This window comes from Eptatretus burgeri, chromosome 4 (genome assembly GCF_056783735.1).
Source record: "Eptatretus burgeri isolate ZD-2024b chromosome 4, Ebu_testis_v1, whole genome shotgun sequence".
Classification (NCBI taxonomy): Eukaryota; Metazoa; Chordata; class Myxini; order Myxiniformes; family Myxinidae; genus Eptatretus; species Eptatretus burgeri.
In genome coordinates, this window is record NC_140964.1 from 23,453,898 (window position 1) to 23,472,083 (window position 18,186).

An 18,186-nucleotide genomic window follows, 5' to 3' on the forward strand; every position below is an offset into this window, starting at 1 on the left:
CTTGCACTTCGTGTCCTCACCGAACACAGACGAGAGTTTTGGCAGGTGCTCCTTGCAGCCTATGTTGATCTCTGTAAAGCGTTCAATTCAGTGACTCGGGATGCCCTCTGGAGTGTTCTTGTTCTCCGTGGGGTGCCACCAAATTGATCAATCTGATGTCAGAACTATACTCTGGTACTGAGAGTGCTGTGAGATGTGGTGGTACCATCTCTGACTTATTTCCAGTTGTTACTGGAGTTCGTCAGGGGTTTGTTCTGGCCCCCACACTTTTCCATGCTTGTATGGACTGGATTCTGGGTTGGATGTCGGAGAGATGAAGCTACGGTGCATCGTTTGGGGATGTCAAGATCTCTAACCTTGATTTCGCAGATGATGCAGTCATCTTTGCGGAAACTCTGGACATAGTTTTGGGGGCCCTCGAGGTGCTGAATGAGGAGTCAGAGCCGCATGGACTACGGGTTTCCTGGGTCCAAACTAATATACAGGCTTTCAATGACATCTTGGATGTTGCTATCTTGTCTGTACCAGTTTGTGGTAAGGATTTGAGGTCATGGAGAGATTCACTTACCTTGGGAGTGATATTCATGTCTCTGCTGCCTGTGAGCCAGAGTTCAATAGACGTCTGGGTCAGGCTTGGGGAGTCATGGATTCACTGGATCATGCGGTGTGGGACTGCCGGTGCCTGTATGGGAGGCCGAAGGTCCGAGTCTTCAGGTCATTGGTGTTTCCAGTCTTGCTCTATAGATGTGAGACTTGGAATCTAAGCAGGGATCTGAGATGGCTCCTTCATTTCTTTGGTACCAGGTCTCTTTGGAGAATCCTTGGCTCTCGCTGGTCAGACTTTGTGTCCAACAAGCGGTTGCTGAGAGAGACTCAAATAAGATTTGTTACCTTCATATTCTGTGAGCATCAAATGTAGCTGTATGGACATGTGGCTCATTTTCCTGTCGCTGATACTGCTCACCAGATTCTCTCAGAGAGGGAGCCTCGTGAGTGGAGGAGGCCAATGGGCCAACCACGTGCTTCGTGGTTGCAGCAGGTTGATTGGCATCTCAAGGAGATGGGGATGGGCCAGGCATCTGCCTTGGGGATGGCCAGACGGAGCCCTCTGGAGTACCGGCGGAACATGGACGTTGCGACAAGCTGCTCTGGCACATGCTCACATAACTGACCTGACCTGACCTTAGTATTCTCATCAGTGAAGCGACAGGTGGTATTTGCTATTTTCTAACATATGAAATTTGTTTGTTTGTTTGTTTATTACCTCCACCACCGAAGGTGAAGGAGGTTATGTTTTTAGCCCTTTCTGTCTGTTTGTCTGTCTGTTTGTTTGTCTGTTTATGTACAGGATGTCTCAAAAAGTTGTGGACATATCCGGATGAAATTTTGTGGGGAAGTTGTATGTGCGACACGGACGAAAACTTTAGATTTTGGTGAAGATCCTGATCCAGATCCGGATCCAACTACCAGAATTTTTTCAGTGCTTCTTCACCATTGAGAGATGGGTTGAAACCAATATATAGCACGATATCTCAGAATATTGTGGACAGATTCGGATGAAACTTGGTGGACACGTTAGGTGTGTGACATCGAAGAATTGTTTCCATTTTGGTGGAGATCCGGATCCGATTCCTATAATTCATGAAGTGATTTTTCACCATCGAGATATCGGGCTAAAATGGTATATAGCACGATATCTCAAAAAGTTGTGGACGGATGTGGACGAAATTTGGTGGACAGGTTGGGTGTGTCGCACGGACGAACTATTTCGATATTGGTGAAGATCCGAATCCGAATCTGGATACAAGAATAATTTAATATTTAAAGTGATTCTTCACCATTGAGAGATTGGAACAAAACGATATAGTACTGTATAGCATGATATTTCAAAAATGTATTGGGCCCAATATGTTCTCGTGGATCAGACATGACATGGCGGAGGTACGTGCTCAACCGAGTGTCCTTCGAGTTCATTTATGCGTTCGGGAACCCTGCAGGAACCAGTGCAATTAAACTTTGCATGGCTTTCTTTTTCATCCAGAGGAATGTCGAGGGCTATATCTGGATGAAAAAAAAAACAAAAATTAAAATCAGATAATTGACCTTCAGGCCTCGATCAGCTCATGTGCTAAAACACTGCCTGTGTTTTTTTTTGTTTTTTTTTTTCGTTCCTGGGAGTGATCGAGAAATGTGTATAGGTCTTATTGAGATGACGTCACCGGTCACGTGACTGTGGCAGCTCCGCCATATTGAGTGGCAAGAAAGTATTACCTCGTCCATAACAACCGATAGTCTCCACTTGAACGACACCGTTATTTCCAAGCAAGCGATGTTTTTTTTTTTTCTGCAAATGGGTAAGAGTTGTTGTGCCCCGGGATGTACTCGGCGATATACTAAAGGCTCTGGAGGGCAGTTTTACCGCTTTCCCGCCGAAGTAGACCGACGAAATATTTGGATATCGGTTCTGAGAAGAGAAAAATGGCGACCGGGCGAACATGACTGGTTGTGTGGCCTTTGTTTTGTCTCCGGTATGTAACTAATTTCTGATACGTTATTTCAGTTGTTGGTATTAAATAGCTGGTGGTTACAAAATATTGTCTGATTTGTATCATTAAAATGCATTATATCCCTTGTTTTATTGACGGAATGAGATAGGCAAGATCGCCTTTCTCACAGCTGTCCAACGCGCGCAGTTCTGAGTTGTTTCACCACAGAAAGTCACATCGATATGTTTTATACATAAAAAAAAACTATTACTTGGAAATATCCACAGCAGTGTGGCATTACACCGGATGTTTGTCATGGAAAAAACATCATGTATCTGTGAGCAAACTGACGAACGAAGATTTTCTACAAACTTAGCATTTAGACAAGAGCTTCTCTTGAAATTAACTTGTGGTAGCAGTCAGGTTAAAAAAGTGACGCTGGTTGCTGAACAAAACAAGCAACAACGATAATACAATAATAGTGAAATGAAAGAAAACAGGCTTAATCTTTACCTCACGATAATACAGTTCTTGAGTTCTTGTCAGCTTTCGTCGAGATTATGTCACTAACAAACCCGGCGATATAATATGAGTAAGCGTCCATACTCGTGAAGGCTTTCAGGCTGGCTTGAGTGTAAGGACTCGGCGTTTCAACAAGGTAAACATAGATGTCAGGGAAAACGATTTGAGGCCAAAATTTCCTTTCTGTTGTCCATTTCTCCTTTGAAATAATATAAGGATCTTCACTAAGACCACGCAGCTTCAGTTTTTTCGCAGTACCTCTTCTTAGAAATCTCATCTAATCCATGGAAATAGCCCAGAAGTTTGCGTGACACATGCGTGGAAGCTATGATTTTTGCCACTCAATATGGCGGAGCCTCACCTTCCGCTGTGACGTCACTCGCTTACTGCATGGGGTCAATTGTGAAGATCTATGTTAAGGTTGTAGTGAGTGATGTGTTGTCAACAAAATAAATTTAATTATTCTCATCTTTACACATGCACCTGGTATTAAAAAGATTGCTTTACACAGGTTTAATATAACACCTCTGTGTACAGGCCTCAAGTGAGTGTGTTCTTCAACACTGCTTGGGATTTTCTCGGGAACAATCGAGTAATATTTTTTTGTGGAGTTCCCATGTTGAGGTTGTCGTGATTTGTTGTATTTAAAAAATACAATTATTGAAAAGTTAAATGAAGAGAAAGTAGTACAAGCGCATTTTGCAACGCCCAAGATTGTTCACTCACCCAAAACCACAAGTCCAATATTCCCCAATTTATCATGCAGGAAATATATAAATACATATGTCATTTCTGATTGGATGTTCTCCACTGATGCGTCATCATCTCCCAATGGTCTCGGTGGGAGGATTGGGAGGTGATGACTCATCAGTGGAGAACGTCCAATCAGAATCGACTGTGTTGATAGGTGAATATTAGACTGTTCTTCATCATTACTCACTCACTTTGTGCGAATTTCACCTGAAGAGAGCACAACGAAAAACATATTTCAGTGAACTTCCCCGGGCAACGTTGGGTCCTTCAGCTAGTAGCATGATATTTCAAAAAGTTGTGTACGAGTTATGACAAAACTATTTGAATGAGTTGATGAGCTGACAAGAGAAAGCTGATTCGATTTTGGTTCATGTCCAGATCCAGATCCGGCCTCTCCTTGGGGTACAAAACGTAAACTGTTCAGCCTGGCAGAGGTGCAGTATGTGCTCCAATGAATGCCCATTCTCGCTATCAATGGAACTCTCTCCCCTCCTCTTCTAGTGGAGGCTGGAATGTCCCTAAAGGAATATATTGGTCCCAGGCTTAATCATCATATACATAAATGATCTCTCTAATGCTCTGGAAACCCTCTCTTCCTTTTTGTGGATGACTTCATTTTGTATCATTCACTCCTCCATCCCACTCACAGCAGTTGCATCACTTTGTGCTGATCATCCGTCATCATCGGCTATCACTCGCTGGCGAATAAAATAGTCTTCGAGAACGGAATTTTATTTGTGCTTGAAAGTGACTGATGAGGCCAACTCGAGAACCACATCGTCTGATACAATCAGGACAGATGTTTTCAGGTGCACTGGTGCATGAGTGGCTATGTCGGCATTCTTTCCTCCATCGCTTGTTGTCCTCTTTTGCTTGGCTGTGTGATGCTTCGAAGTGGATGGACCCCTCACACAGCATTCGTCTCCATCTCAGGCGATCTCGGGCAGCATTCCCACGGTCATCGACATCAATGTCACACTTCTTCCTATTTGCATTCAAAGCATCTTTGTACTGCTTCCTTTGTCCTCAAGGTCACTGTCCTTCTCTCAGCTGTGAATAAAAGACATGTTTCGGACGGCGAGAGTCTGACATTCGAATGACGTGGCCTATCCACCAAAGCTGTTGATGGCTCAGCATTGCCTCAACACTGGTAGTGCCTGCTTCGTCAAGTATGCTGATGTTTGTTTGCCTGTGATTCCATGTAATCCTCAAGATTTTGTGAAGGCAGCATTGATGATGTCTATCCAAGATCTTCAGATGCCTTCGATATGTAGTCCAGGTTTCAGAGCCATACAGATAGTTGGAAAGCCTGATAAATAAGGCGCTTGGTTCCAACACAAATAGCACGATCATGAAAGACTATTCCTGAGAAGTGTAAAGGCAGCACTGACGCAATTCAGACAGTGTGATATCTCTGCGTCTATGTCTGCCTTCGAAGAGAGATGGCTCCCGAGGTAGGTGAAGTGTACCACATTCTCCAAAACCTCTCCATTGATTTGGATGGAAGGAGTTGGCAGTTCCTCACGAGGAATTGGTTGATACAGGGCTTTGGTCTTCTTGATGTTGAAGGAGAGACCCAGATGATGTTAGGCTGCTCCAAATACATTAAGAATGGACTGAAGATCCTCCTCACGATGAGCAAACAGGGTGTTGTCATCTGTGCACTGGAGTCCCACGATTGAAGAGACAGAGATCATGCTCTTCTCTTTCAGTCCCCGAAGGTTGAAGGGTTTGTCGTCCATCCTATAAATCATCTGAACTCTGCTTGGAAGATTCCCATTAATGAGATGAGAATTTCCTGCATTGAAAATAGTTAACAGAGTCAGAGTGATGATGCAGCAATGCTTCACTCCAGTTGTCACTCCAAATGGTTCATCTTGAGAGTCACTGCGACTCAGAACAGTCACCGACATTCCGTCATGTCGCAGCCTCAGAACCTTGATAAGTTTTTCAGGAACACCAGTTTTCAACAAGATGATCCACAATGCATCACGATTCACTGAGTCAAACGCTTTTGACGGATCGATTAATTCCATATAGAGAGGTTGTTTCTGTTCTAGACACTTCTCCTGAAGTTATCGAGGGGTCACGACCATATCCAAGGTTCTATAGATGGTCTAAATCCACATTGCAATTCTGCAAGAATGTCTTCAAAGAGGGGCAAAAATCAATCAGCAATAATGTGTGTGAGAACATGCACAACAGTGGACATAGGGATATACTTCAATAATTGCCACAGTAGACCTTATCACCTTTTTAAAGATGGTGACAATCAGGGCATCTCTCAGCTCTGCAGGAAGTTCCTCCTTGTTCCAGATCTTTAAAACAAGAATGTGGATCTGGTGCATGAACTCTAACCCACCTTGCCTGAGGATACCATCAGGGCCTGCTTCCTCATTGTTTTTCATCTTCCCTTTGGCCATCTGCACCTCACTCAAGGTAGGGGATTCGCTGAGTTCTTATCTTATTGGTCATTGAGGTATCCATCCGAAGACCTGATCTTTCACGGTGGAGTTACAATTTAAGAGCTCTTGAAAATGCTCATTCCATTGAGAGTTGATGGCTTCATTATCCTTTGGCATTCGAAATCCATCTTTTCATCGCAGAGGGTTTACACGATGATAGCTTGGTCCATAAACTGCTTTGGTGGTGCTGAAAAAGCCTCACATGTCATGGGTGTTTGCCAGGTGCTGGATCTATTGGGCTTTCTCAGACCACCATTTATTCTTCAGTTCCTGAGTCTTGCATTGGACTTCGACCTTTGCCCTTGCATGAGCTTTCTCCTTCGTATGACAGTTGATGTCATTCTGCTAAGCACAGGTTTTCCTTTTCAAGTCGATAAGGCACCCGATTTCAAGCATCATTTTCATCAAACCAGTTCTGATGTTTTCTGGTTTTGTCGCCAATTGTTTCCTAACATGTATCGAGAATGACAGCCTTAAGGTTGCTACAATATGCTTCAATACCTTCTGGATGTTCTTGAGGCAGTCTTTTGTTAAGCAGGGCTTGAAAACGCTTTATTTTATTGTTGTCCTTTCGACCCTCGACGTGAAGTTTACGTTGGATCTGCTTCTTTTCAAACATTCGTTTTGGCATTATCTTGATGGAGATCATGGGATGGATAAGGCGATGGTCACTCCAGCAGTCGTCAGCACTTGTCATGGCTCTTGTAAGGAGAAAGTCCTTACATCTCGAGCTCGAACGATGATGTAATCGATATCATGCCAACGCTTAGACTGGGGATGCATCCAGGATGTTTTTAATTTGTTCCTCAAACAGAAGAGAGTGTTAGTGATGGCAAGTCCTTGCTCTGCACACTTGGTAAGAATGAGAACTCCATTGGAATTGATGTTACCCAAGTCCTCCTATCCTACAGTGTGCGTCCACAGCTAATACTCTCTTCCATCCCTTGCATTAAAATCCCCAAGGAGAATGATCTTGTCTTCCTTCGAGACACGAGATAAGATGGCATCAGCATTAGCATATAATTGTATTTCACGTCCTTGTCAGCATCGTCCACCTCCTCCATATGAAACACAAGGTTGCTGGTAGCATCATTTGTTCAGAGCGCGTCTGTGCTGCTGAGGCAAAACCCCTATTACCAGTACACTGGAACTCATTTCACCAATCTTGGAAGGATGACAGGCTGAGTCAACCTCATGAGGTGTTAATTCAATGGCTGAGAGGGGCTCAAACTCAGGACCCTGACATCCTAAGCCAGCCACCCTAAACGCAAAGCCAATACCAGGCCATCAGCATCCAGTATTGGAGCATAAGCACTCACACCAATTGCCTTTTGGTTATTAGCAAGCTTCAAGCAGAGGGTCATAAGCTGTTCACCAATACCAAGGGGGAGTTCCAAGAGGAATCGTGTGAATTTATCTGATTGCTGATCCAACTCCATGGATCCTTGGCTCATCTGAAGACTTTCCTTTCCAAAAGAATGTGTAGCTTCCTCTCTCCTCCTTCAGTTGTCCTTCGAAGGGTTTCAGGCATGGCTTAAAAATCAACATTATACTTCTTGAGCTCTTGTGCAATGAGCGCAATCCATCGTTCTGATCGATCACTTTATGAGTTGTTTATTAGTGTCCGTGTATCCCATGTTAAGTTTATCCCAAGTTAAGTTTTTGTTTCTGACCACAGGGAGGTGATCCCTGATGTTGACTTCATGGTTAGGGTGGTGGGCTTGGGATCCTAGGGTCCTGAGTTAAAATCCTGCTGGACTGTTGAATCAAAACCAGGTGGGGTTGACTCAGCCTGTCATCCTTCTGAGGTTGGCAAAATGAGAACCAGCTTGCTGGTATGATTGAGCCATTCAACAATCCTGTCTTGGAGTGACGACCTGTCTAGGATTGTGCCCAATAGCCCAGGAGACTGCTTTGGCAGCACCCACGCTCTGTACAGTCTGGTCCCGATGGAATGGATGGAGGTCATCCCACTAGATACTGTTATCTAGTCAGGATGAGTGAGGCAGGACAATGATTGGGGCACCATTTCCTGCCCCCTCCCCTTGTGCGATGATCAGAGCTTATCCTAAAAAGGGCTGATCAGTCAGGGGTGCAATTGCTGAATCACTCAACCTGACTTGATCCTCAAGCGGGACAACTGAATCAAACATCCACCACCTGCATGCCAGTCCATGAGTAGGAGCTTTCAGATTTTCAATTTACTGCTCCTGTCACCATTCGCCAAACACCACATGACTTTTTGGGGTTGCCGAATCAAGCAGACGCCTGTGCATGACATCTTTTAATGTGGGGAGATTGGTGCACAAACAACCACCACAGGTCCTTGACAGAGAAAGGATGCGAGTCCAATGGCATGGAGTTCATGACGATTGGGCATATTCTTCTGCTGCAGCCTTCCTCCACATTCACAGTCATTGCAATATTGTACATGTCCGCATTCTCAGCTTATATGCCTTAATACATCTTCCTCTGCCTGTTCCACCGTTGAGGTCTTCTTTGGTCGCACTTCATCTGGAACTGCCCCCTCGACCTTACCAGCATGGGTGACCCAACCAGAAGTTAAAAAAACTCCCGATGGCTTCGCTCTCAGGATCAAAGGAAGACTCAAGCTTCTACACCACAGCAAGGTGGTGATCCATAAAGCAGCTGGCCTACAAAACCAGCTGCACACTGTGCATCCTCTGTCATTGTCTTTCCTTCAAAATCAGAACAACAGCCAACAAGGCATGCAGTCAATAGGTTAAGTACCTCTTGATAATAATTTTATGATTTTCAAAAAGGGGGTCTCCCCAATCAGATGGTGTTACAGCATCATGGCCATCTCTCCTGTATTCTGTGGAATATAAAGCTCTCAACATTATTGGAATCTCTCATGATGAGGTTAAAGCACAAAGCTTGTTGCTCTCACACATCACAGAGGTCAGTGGTCTTTGTTCTTTTCAACCATCTCTCTTTTGGTCCAGCCTGCTTCTTAAACTCCCATAATCCAGGCATTCCACTAACCTCCACTCCTTTGTTCCTCTTTTTCCCTGTTTGTGCAACCATCTTCATGAGAAATTTCAATCAAAATTCCCTCCAGGACTGCAAGCAAGCAGTGTGCCACTATCACATACTTATAATATTTTATTGGACCTTTAAACCAAACTAACCCAAACTTTTCATTGCATTGTACTATGCCTCCGATTGTAAATAGGTCAAGTCTACACAACATCAATCTGGTTGCTGACCTTCTTACATTCAACGAATATCTGACACTTCTGCTTGGTCTCAGTGACCCTTTGCAAGAATCATGTGCAGAGAAGTTTACAGGATGTGTAATTAAGATAATTCATTTTTCATACATATATATATATATATATATATATATATATTTTTTTTAATATATATATATATATAAATATATATATATTCAGACATACATAGATATATTTTTTAACTATATATATATATATATATATATATATATATATATATATATATATATATATATATATATATATATATATATATGCACCTACCGACCAAGTATATATATATATATATATATATATATATATATATATATATATATATATATATATATATATATTTATATATACATGACCTGGCAGCCAAGCTGCCATATGCAAGAAGATCATCCTGAACATATATAGGCTATTAATGGATTAGGAACGATGATAAATTTTGTTATATTTTCTGTTTTATGGTATGAGTCAATTAAACGTGTTTGGAATGAAATGGACAATGCATGGAAATGTGTTGCTTATGTTTGGGGGAATATATACCCAAATGTTGTGAAAATTGTAAATAGTGAGGACTGCAAGGTCAGTGAGTAGTTTTGAGCAACAATGATATTGGGGAATAGTACAAAGAATAATAATCATCAGCATCATCATCATCAAAAAATAAGTATATTGTTCTGTGGATGCATGCATCCAAAAGTGCATGTTCACTATGTGTGCAGGGACCCACCTCGTTGGAGTCTAATGCTCCATAGATGCATCAAAGATGCCGAAGCAGATGAACATTACTCATTTTCCATGCATGTTCTAACATGCTGGTTATAAATCAGGATTGTAATTCAGGATGGTTAATAATCAGGATTATATCAAGATTTACCCTCCAAGAACATCAGTCTAACACAAGCAGTTGGTGCAGAAAAATGGCAGGATCAGGAGGTGCATTGCTTCTCCTCAAGAAATAAATAATTTATCAGGCAGAAGAGGAAACCAAATGATATCCCAGGTACAAGGACAGACTGAAAACCCAATTCTTAAATACATTTCGTAATACATAAATAAACAAGAAAAAGAGCAATCAGAGATTGCAGACCATCCCCAGGACTTGTTTTATGTGGCGTTTGTGTCCTGGTGTGTAACATAATGAATGAGACATAATTGGAACTGACATTTATAACTACTGGCAGTGATGATCGGGTACCAAGACGTCACGCTTTGATGCAACCCCACAACCTTTTATGCAACCCATGACGCTTAATTATTATCCAAATGAATTTAGAATGGGATTAAAATAAATTCAAATAAAATCAAATAAAAGACAAAATAGGTACAGTTATGCATTGGAGTAATCAGAAGGAACCCAAACAAGCAAAAGGCAAAGATGAAGTCATGAGGAGGAAACTGGATAGGATTCACGTTTCAGCAACTACTCCTCTACCCTCAAACCCATCTAGACACAGCCAAGTGAGCCTTATAAAAAATAAATAAATAAATAAATAACCCATATCAAAAATTTAATAATTCTGGCTGTCAGACCATGTATCTGATAAAGTTGAAATTTAAAACATTTATTCCCCCATCACTACTAGATCATAATTGTGAAGTTTCACGTCGATTGATTAAGCGGTTCCAGAGAAAAACTTATTTCATATTTTTCTTCCATCCAATTTGGCTGCCAAATGATGTGATATATCAATTATTCCTTAACAAACTTGTACACCCATGGCTTGGGTAACAGTTGTGTGACATTTCCCCTCGATCTGTCCAGTTGTTCTGGAGAAGATTTTAATAGGTTTTAGGGTAAATCCAATATGGCTGCCAAAAAATGTGACCTATGACATCATATATGTGAAACTTTTGTTCCTCATGGATAGGCAATCATACATGTATAGTTTCGCCTCGATCTGTTCAGCCACTTCAGAGAAGTTTTTTGAAGGTTTTAAAAAATATATATATATATATGGCTGCCGTATCATGTGACTGATCACATCATCAATTTTTTTCCCAAAGCCCATTTTATCCCAAGATGACCCTCAAAAAATTTCATACTGATCAGATCTAGCGTTTTATATATGCAATTATGTCATAATGAAGGCACCTATGATGTCATAAAAATCACACTTCTTCCATGAGTACTTGCCGTGTGCCAAGTATCAAATTTTTTCTTTGGTGTGGTTTCAGAGATACAGAGATCAAAATGTTTTTCCATTTTTCCAACATGGCTGCCACACCACGTGACCTTTGATGTCACAATTATCATAAAAATATTCTTCATGAGTAGTCGCTCCTATGGTGAAAATTTCATCTCAAGCTGTCAAGTGGTTGCAGAGAAATACACAAAAGTTCTATGTGGACAAATAAACCAACAAGAATATGACGTCATGCAGAGCACGATGCTTGCAAAATCCAGAAAACAAATTTGACCTCAAAAATGATTGGCTGGTTGAATTCATTGACCGTAAATATAAACCCTCTTCAAATTTCAAGTCAATCGGATGAAAATTGAGGATTTTAGAAATCTCACCTAAGTTGTTAACCTTTGGCCTACGTCGACCTTTTGGTCTATGTTGACCTCAAAAATAATTGGTGGTTGAATTCAGTAAGCTGATTTGAAAATGCTGTTCAACTGTCAAGTAAATCGGATGAAAAATGACGATTTTAGAAATTTGACCTCAAGATGATCTTTGACCTTTGACCTCAAAATCAATAGTCTTCTCAGTTGAGACTACCTCTACAACTTGGTAAAGTTTCATGATGATCGGTTTAGAATTGTGACCTGTAGGCAATAAGTAGACCGACAAACAAACAGACAGACAGAATAACAAAATGGACTTGACCAATATATTTGAAAAATCTTCGATTTTACAAGTAACAAGAAGACGACATGCACAGCACGATACTTGCAAAATCCACAAAACAAATTTGACCTAAAAAATAATTGGCTGGTTGAATTCATTGACCGGAAATATAAACCCTCTTCAAATTTTAAGTCAATCGGATGAAAATTGAGGATTTTAGAAATCTCACCTAAGTTGCTGACCTTTGGCCTTACATCAACATTTTGGTCTATGTTGACCTCAAAAATAATTGGTGGTTGAATTCAGTAAGCTGATTTGAAAATGCTGTTCAACTGTCAAGTAAATCGGATGAAAAATGACGATTTTAGAAATTTGACCTCAAGATGATCTTTGACCTTTGACCTCAAAATCAATAGTCAAAATCAATAGTTGAGACAACCTCTACAACTTGGTAAAGTTTCATGATGATCAGTTTAGAATTGTGACCTGTCGGCGATTGACAACAGCCAAACAAACAGAGAGACAGACAGAATAACAAAATCGACGAACCAATATACTTGAATAATAATCTTCGATTTTTAAAGTAACAGATAGTAGGTTTTTTTTTTAGGTTGTTGGTTGTCGACAGCAACTGCTCAGGGTAGTACTACCATTCCGACTCAGGAGCATTAAAGTGGTGTTCGGAACCATCTAACACTCTCCGTGTCAGAATTGCTGCTCTTACTTTGTGTCTCACTCAAACTATAACTACCGGGCTAGCTTTGATATCTTTCTTGCAAACAAGCATCATGCACTTTTCAAACAAACATCACGCACTTTTCAAACAAACATCACACACTTTTCAAAGAAACATCACACACTTTTCAAACAAACATCACGCACTTTTCAAACAAACATCACGCACTTTTCAAACAAACATCACGCACTTTTCAAACAAACATCACGCACTTTTCAAACAAACATCACGCACTTTTCAAACAAACATCACGCACTTTTCAAACAAACATCACGCACTTTTCAAACAAACATCACGCACTTTTCAAACAAACATCACGCACTTTTCAAACAAACATCACGCACTTTTCAAACAAACATCACGCACTTTTCAAACAAACATCACGCACTTTTCAAACAAACATCACGCACTTTTCAAACAAGCATCACGCACTTTTCAAACAAACATCACGCACTTTTCAAACAAACATCACGCACTTTTCAAACAAACATCACGCACTTTGCAAACAAACATCACGCACTTTGCAAACAAACATCACGCACTTTGCAAACAAACATCACGCACTTTTCAAACAAACATCACGCACTTTTCAAACAAACATCACGCACTTTTCAAACAAACATCACGCACTTTTCAAACAAACATCACGCACTTTTCAAACAAACATCACGCACTTTTCAAACAAACATCACGCACTTTTCAAACAAACATCACGCACTTTTCAAACAAACATCACACACTTTTCAAACAAACATCACACACTTTTCAAACAAACATCACGCACTTTTCAAACAAACATCACGCACTTTTCAAACTAACATCACACACTTTTCAAACTAACATCACACACTTTTCAAACAAACATCACACACTTTTCAAACAAACATCACACACTTTTCAAACAAACATCACACACTTTTCAAACAAACATCACACACTTTTCAAACAAACATCACACACTTTTCAAACAAACATCACACACTTTTCAAACAAACATCACGCACTTTTCAAACAAACATCACGCACTTTTCAAACAAACATCACACACTTTTCAAATAAACATCACACACTTTTCAAACAAACATCACACACTTTTCTTACACACTCATTTTCATTCCTTACTTTACATTCACTCTTTTATTTCTCTTTATTTAAGGCCTGTCCTCGATGAGGACTATTTAGAGCCTTCAACATTAAAAAAACATGTATACAAAATAAAAAACCGACAGACAGATAAACAAACAGACCCAAATGCAATACCCTCTCCTTCGGTGAGGGTAATTTACCTCTGCTATGAGCTCATACACATACACATCGTTCAATCATGCATACCGAACTGGGCAAGTAAGAGGGAACGAGTGGGGTCAGACAGTAAGCCAAAAAGTCAGTCATCATGCAGGGAGTGGAATCATCTGATAGCTGTCACATGCACGAACAGGTAGGAGAGTTCAAGGATCACATTCCCAAGGCAAGGGCACAGACAGGAGCTCAGCAACAGTTGGCCCAAGAGAAAGAGAGCTTGCTGGAGCAAACAATACTTTATTATCCGTTCACCCCTACCTGTATACTGATGACACTCGACCAATCACCACATATTGCCAGTAGCAGTCATGTCTCGTCCCACTCACCCCTCTCTCTCCCCGAGGTGAACGTGTTACCCTATCCACCACCCGAATTAGACAATGCTGCCCCCTTCATGGTGATGCACAGACAACAAAACCTAGCCACATGCATTTAAGCATGTTCAAAATGTTCTATGACTTCACGAATCCCAAACAGTGTCGAAGGCCTTAAACTCGATTGGGAGCTGCACACCCCACACACTTAACTTTGCCAAATTAGGAACAATGGATGTTCAAAATGTTTTTACAACGAGATACACACTCGTCCAAGAAAAGCCAACTTTATAGTTTTCAATAAAATACAAGAATGTATTTCATTCGCAAAAACAAACAAGACTTCTTTTACAACTGCACCTTGTTATGCCTTTTAGCGCCACATATTGAACTATTACGAGTATATTTTAGAATATTTTCAACACCACTCTCCTATAAACCCACTCTATACACCACTCCCTCCCCCTTCGCAGCCATCCCAACAATCTAACAACTTAACATTCCCCCAAATGAATTATCTACAGCACATCATCTTTAACGTGGATGATTCACATTATGCTACAAGACGTGAGCAATAACAGAACTTTGCATTCGCTTGGACATTGTTTATGCTGCTTGCAATTAAGGATTTCGAGAGGTGACCATGTGATGTGTTCGCCTTGGCAAGCCTTTTACACATTAGGAGAGTATCCATTGCTCAGCATTTGCTTGCAGCCTCGTTTGTTTGCAATTGAGGCAACATGCTTGTGCAGCTGAATAGACACATCATGTTTCCTTAGAACAACTCTGAATTGCTTTGTGCAAAGGATGATCGGAAAAGCGAGAGTGAGTGAAGTCCAAACATTGTGGTTGCTTTGTTGATTGGAGTTTCATTGTGTTGTACAATGCACACCATCAATTTGCTTACAGCAATATTTAGATGGTATGGCATCGTGTAGTGGATTGTTATGCCTGTTAGGGTTGTCGTGAAGAAATTGGCATCTATTATATTTGTTGTTTATATTATTTTTCGATAATTTGTGAAAAGGTAATGTACAGTATGTGCAGTAACATTGCACATGGGGTTTGCAGTTGGTGGGGTATGAATGGAGCTCAAAAAGTTAGAGGACATTAAGCAACATGCAGTATTTGTACTCATACTCACACCATGCTCTATACAGAGCGTCGGTTCGAACAAAACAATTTCATTGTGAGGTTTACAATTGTGAACGGGTCGCCAATCCAGTACAGGATACTCAACTGAGAATTTGGAATTTGTTTAGGATGCTGGCGATAACTCCCGTCTCCGCAAAGGACACTGTAATGTCAATCATGACATTGTCGGTTAGTAAAGATTTACAATACCATTATTTTCTGAGCAGATGTTCTGGGCGGAGCTCAGAAAGCATGCAAATGCATTCTGGGAAGCCAAAAGCTCAGGCTCTCTGCAAAGCTTACAGCAGCTGCAAGCTTATATCACTCTGCAAAGCTTACATCGTGTTGTAAAGCTTGTACTGCGTTGTGAGGTTCATATTACGCCACAAGGCCGTCGGTGTGACCAGGTCCATTCTATGTTTTATCTACAGACAAGCACTACTCATTAAGGAGGATTAAAGTTGCCACTTTATCTCTCTATGTTGCTAATTGTCAGACTTCATGAAGTAAGAAAGATTGGAATTGATTTTGTACATGTTTTCATGTAACCACATTGCACGTCATGTACCTTTGTGCCATTTGCATAATGTATTTTGACGCCATTTGAGGTCTGTTTCTTGTTCATTTGATTTATTGTATTTGATTTACAGTGGAACTGTAATACACTTCTGAAGTATTGTTGTCACAAAATAACATCATTCCCTTACAGTTTCACGGAGCTTCCACGGAGCTTTTCGGAACTTTTACAGAGCTTTCTTGGAGTTTTCACGGAGTTTTTAGGAGCTATCACAGAACTTTTTGGAGCTTTTACGGAGCTTTCATCGAGCTTTCATGGAGCTTTCACAGAGCTTTTCGGAGCTTTTACAGAACTTTCATGGAGCTTTTCGGACCTTTCATGGAGCTTTCACGGAGCTTTTCGGAGCTTTCACAGAGCTTTCATAGAGCTTTAATGGAGCTTTCATGGAGCTTTTCGGAGCTTTTACAGAGCTTTCATGGAGCTTTCACGGAGCTTTTCGGAGCTTTCATGGAGCTTTCACGGAGCTTTTTGGAGCTTTGACAGAGCTTTCATGGAGCTTTTTGGACATTTCATGGAGCTTTCACGGAGCTTTTCGGAGCTTTTCGGAGCTTTCACAGAGCTTTCATGGAGCTTTCATGGAGCTTTCACAGAGCTTTTACGGGGCTTTCATGGAGCTTTCATAGAGCTTTCACGGAGCTTTTCAGAGCTTTCATAGCGCTTTCATGGAGCTTTCACGGAGCTTTTCGGAGCTTTTACAGAGATTTCATGGAGCTTTCACATAGCTTTCACGGGGCTTTCATGGAGCTTTCACGGAGCTTTTCAGAGCTTTCATAGCGCTTTCATGGAGCTTTCACGGAGCTTTTCGGAGCTTTTACAGAGCTTTCATGGAGCTTTTTGGAAATTTCACGGAGCTTTCATGGAGCTTTCAGGGAGCTTTCATAGAACTTTCATAGAGCTTTCATGGAGCTTTCAGGGAGCTTTTCGGAGCTTGCACAGAGCTTTCACGGAACTTTTCGGAGCATTCACGGAGCTTTTACAGAGCTTTCACGGAGTTTTCATCGAGTTTTCATCGAGTTTTCATGGAGCTTTCACGGAGCTTTTCGGAGCTTTTACAGAGCTTTCATGGAGCTTTTACAGAGCTTTCATGGAGCTTTCACGGAGCTTTTCGGAGCTTTTCGGAGCTTTTCGGAGCTTTTACAGAGCTTTCACGGAGCTTTCATAGAGCTTTCATGGAGAGTTTCGGAGTTTTAGGAGCTTTCACAGAGCTTTACTAAACAAGTAAATAATTTTCTCGAAGCTTCCTTGGGAATGAATAAACAGCCGAAGGCTTCTGCATGAACACTACTCCTTGTATCTCTTTCTGCGTACGACATTAAATGAACCTGTCATACTTTGATTATGAATCCCCTAACGGCAGTAAAGTACTTTCTGTGGCTTGCTGTCATTATAGTGAAACAGTTTATTGTGTGCAGTGCAATGCTGTACAGTTACTTTAAACCAGGGGTCTCCAGCCTTTTTGGGCGGAGGGCCACAAAACCAAAGTGGTGAGGGGTGGAGGGCCGCACCCAAAAAAAAGACGCTAAATTCCGAAAAATATATATAATTAATATGCGGAAATTTAAACAAAAATTAGTGCTGAATATATTTTTCTTGCCAACAAATATGATAAATGAATAATCGTGTTAAAAACACGTGTCTAATATGAATCAAAATCATAATAAAAATTACAGAACGCTTTGATCATTGATCCTGACAAATTGGCAGTATCACGGGCCGCATTGTAATGTAAACTTAATATGGCACCGCGGGCCGCATAAATCCGTCTAAGGGGCCGCATGTGGCCTGTGGGCAGCAGGTTGGAGACCCCTGCTTTAAACCATTAAAGTGAAAGGTTCATGTGCTGGGAACGATTGAAGC

At 41.1% G+C, this 18,186-nt stretch overlaps 1 long non-coding RNA gene across 1 annotated transcript in view; it reads left to right on the forward strand.

Moving 5' to 3' along the window:
- The first annotated feature begins 2,245 nt into the window (after positions 1–2,245).
- The window catches only part of LOC147027626 (uncharacterized), a 52,262-nt gene continuing 36,321 nt past the window's right edge, over positions 2,246–18,186 (forward strand). The window contains exon 1 of the long non-coding RNA XR_015057141.1: positions 2,246–2,528. This is a non-coding gene — a long non-coding RNA (uncharacterized LOC147027626). The remainder of the gene's footprint in view (positions 2,529–18,186) is intronic.